We start from the raw sequence: 3,821 nt of genomic DNA on the forward strand, positions 1-3,821 counted from the left end.
GGGGGGATTGGAAACATCACACCCAGGGCAGGCTCCGGAGTCTCCTCTCCTCTGAGCCCTGCTTCTCTGACTCCTCACAGAGCATCTCACCCCAGGACGCCGCCCTCCAGGACCCCCAACTCTGCCCACCTCAGCCCCCGCCCCGTCCTGGCGGCTCCACCAGAATCCGGAGCAGCGCGGCAGCGCCCCCGTGTGGCCACAGGGCTGAGCACAGGAGCCCAGAGCCGCCCTTTCTCCTGCTCAGCCAGGCCCTCCCCAGGCTCCCTGGGCCCCCAGCGGCAGGACAGGGATCTGCACACAAGGGGGCGCCCAAGTCCAGTGTCAGGTCAGAAGTCCTCCAACTTTCTTCCTAGTGAGTCCTATGGACTAAGGATAGAACCAGGTTTCCAGCTGATTCCCAGATTATGGGAAGATCCTCCAAATATTCCTTGAGTCTTGGAATGGAGCCTTTGACTCCAGAGTCTGTAATTTGTTTCTGCTTCCAGGGGTGAAAGCACCTCCTCCTGGGAATCAAACTTCAATTTCCCCAGGAGCCTAGGACCTCACCCAGGTAAAGGACAAGTTTTCTAGAAAAAGACAAGGCCCGTGAGCTGACCATTGAGCCATGTCTTGCAGCAGGAGGCAGTGGAAATGATCCAACTGGGGAAGAGCTGGAGGTGGTATGTGGGTGGATTATTGGTGGGAGCACCACACCTAAGGGTAACAATAACTATAGAAAGATGACCCACTATGTAAGAAAATAAATAAATATATATTTTAAAGTTCACCATCCTTGAATGAGGGACGGACAAGGAGAGGAGGGTTGAGAAGAGCCCCCAGGGCATGGCTAGGAAGACGGGGAGGCTCCTGGAAATGGAGCAGAGGATGAAAATGGGGACTAGGGGATGGGGCCCAAAAGGAGTGGTGGGGGTACCAGAGAGGATGGGGCCAGGACAGGGCAGCATTGGGGACACTGCCGGGAGAAGGTCTGTGTGGGTGACACGGGCTCTGGCTGGGGGCTGGGAGAGTCTCTGTTTTCTCCTGGTAGAACTGCAGAGGGGTTGACTCTATAACTGACAAGTAAATTACTCGTTTTGGGCCTTTTCCTGTCCGTGCAGGGCTGGTGTGACTCAAACACACATACTCAGGCTGATGAAGGAAAGATGTTTGGAGGAGGCCCCCATTTCCTGAGCCAGAACATCATCCTCAACTCCCCAATGTTAGGAGCCAAGAGGAGGGCAGAGCAAGGCCTGTGCTGCCCTGGAGGACCAGCCCTGGGGGCTGATTCTGGGGCTCCAGGGCCCCACTCCCTGTAGGCTGTCAGAGTCAGGCCTGCTCACACCTCCAGGCTGCTGACAGCCCCTCTGTGCCGGGACCCTGCAGACACTGCTCTGGAGATAGTGTGAAAAAAATAAAAGCAAACAGCAAAATTAAATGGAATCTGAAAACAATAGGAATAATTTTATTCCTTCCATCAGATTTATTTTGAAGGACACTTTAGGGGCTGAGAGACACATCAGAGCCTTGGGTACTGTCATTGCCTGGGGGAGAACAAAACAGAAACTGGTCAGAGAGGAGATCACAGGAGGGACTGATGGGGGTGACTCTCCCATTAAATACATCTACACTGTCCCCAGGGGCTCAGGGATCCATCCCTGATCCACACTGACCTGCAGCCTGAGTGTAGATTCCTTCTTTTCCACCTGTGGGAAGAGACATCATGTGAGACCAGGGAGGAGTCAGGTCAGAAGCCTAAAGGAATCTTCTAATCCTGCACCGCAAGGAAGTTTCCAGAACTGTGAGTAAAGACCCAGGTCAGGACTGGGAAAAACGGAGAAAGGAGGTGAGGGTGTCTGGACCAAATGCCCTCTGGACAACACACGTGTGTGGATGGTACATCCCATTAACCAGGCAGGGCAAGTTCTCCCTGGGACTTGAAAGCCCTCAGTGGACAAGATTCCCCCACTCCCTTCCCTACCTGAGCGCTTCTTCCTCCACATCACAGCTGCAGCCACCGCAGCTCCAGTGAGCACAGCTCCAAGGAGAACCAGGCCAGCAATGATGCCCACGGTGGGGATGGAGGACTGAGGAGGGGGCACTGGAAGGGAAGGGAGAGTGAGACCCTGAGCCCCTGGTCTCATCCTGAGCCACTAGAGGTTTCCCAGAAGGGGTCCTGTTTCCTCCAAGCAGAAGCTCAGTGCCCATGTTCCCTCCTTACCCCATCTCAGGACTCTGGGCTCCAGCAGCCCCTCATGCTGCACGTGGCACGTGTATCTCTGCTCCTCTCCAGAAGGCACCACCACAGCCGCCCACTTCTGGAAGGTTCCATCTCCCCCCAGGCCTGGTCTCCACCAGCTCCATCTCCTGGGTCAGGTCCTCCCCTTCTCACTGCCAGGTCAGGGTGATGTCCCCAGGATAGAAGTCCAGGGCCCAGCACCTCAGGGTGACGTCATGCTCAGAGGTGGGGTGGTGGGTCACATGTGTCTTTGGGGGAATCTGAGGGGTAAATCAGAAAATTCACATTTTGGGTTTCCTCCATGGACAATGAGGTATCCTCATGTGACCATCCTCGGAATGGACAGGACAACTAGTTTGGAAGGAAGAAACATAAAATGTAAAAAGCAGGGTAATGGCAGGGATCTATGAGATTCTTTATTTCTTAGAAAGTTCTAGAACCAGGATAAAAGCCCAGGCTAGGATGATGCAGGTCTCTAAGGAGTGGAACACAGACTTTATTTCCCACGAGGGGTGGGGGGAGGTGAATGACACAGAAAAAGCAGGAATCACATAACTGGAAATGTTCTCAGACCAGAAACAAGACTGAGAGAGAAACTGGTGGTTCTCAAACAGGCCCCTGGTCAAAAGGACCCGGTGACGTGTGATGTCAGGGACTGTCTGTCTTTCTCAGGAGAGACTGGATCCCTTCACTGTTCTTCAGGAGAAGCCGGAGTCTCTGGGAGTCTCTCTAGTGCAGAACATGAACCCCAGGGGAGTCCCCCTCTCGGGACTAGAGAGAGGACTCATTTCCCGCAGTGACTCCAGGCAGGGGGGGACCGGGAGGCCTCCAGGCCCCTCTTACCCGTGCGCTGCAGAGTCTCCTTCCCGTACTCCAGGAATGTGCGCAGCCACCACAAGTACCAGTCCTCCAAATTGTTCCTGAATTTCTCTGCCTCACCTGGGCCTCCCACTCGCCGCCGGGTGATCTGAGCGGCCGTGTCCACCGCGGTCCAGGAGCGCAGGTCCCCGTTCAGGGCCAGGAAATCGGCGCCTTTGTAATAGAGCTGATTGTACCCGCGGAGGAGTCGCCCATCGGGCCCACTTCTCAGCCAAACATCCCCTGGAGGGTTGAGAGCCTGTCCCAGGCCCGTGTCCCACCCGTGATCACCCCGTGGTCACCCGACCTCCCGCCCCCCCCGGGAATAAACTAAACAGAATGAAAGGGGTGAAAGTCCCGCGGGCTGTTCCGGGCAGGTTGCAGAGAAGCCTGGAGGGGGAGACCCTGAGCGACCCCCCGTCCGTGGGGATGGGGGTGCTGACCCGGCCCGGACCCGCGCCAGCTCACCGGTCTCCGCTCTGGTTGTAGAGGCCGCGCAGGGAGTCCAGCTGCGCTCGGGACTTACAGTGTGCGCTCCCTTAGGATCCGCGTCTCCGTGTCCCACTGCGCCTTCCCCAGCCTGCCCCGCCCAGGGCGCCCGCGGCTCCGCGCTCTGACCCCAGGGAGTCGCTTGTCGAACCGCCCGCAACAAAGCGTGTCTCGTCACGTAGCCAACGGCGATGAAGCGGGGCTCCCCGAGGCCAGGCCGGGCCACATCACGGTGTAGAAAAACCTCACGGAGTGGGGG

General features: G+C 56.9%; 1 pseudogene; it reads right to left on the reverse strand.

Moving 5' to 3' along the window:
- Positions 1-1,453: 1,453 nt before the first annotated feature.
- LOC119251237 (BOLA class I histocompatibility antigen, alpha chain BL3-7-like) overlaps positions 1,454-3,821 on the reverse strand; it is a 44,806-nt pseudogene continuing 42,438 nt past the window's right edge.

This window comes from Talpa occidentalis, unplaced genomic scaffold (assembly GCF_014898055.3).
Source record: "Talpa occidentalis isolate TD23 unplaced genomic scaffold, MPIMG_talOcc4v2.1 talOcc4.2, whole genome shotgun sequence".
NCBI lineage: Eukaryota > Metazoa > Chordata > Mammalia > Eulipotyphla > Talpidae > Talpa > Talpa occidentalis.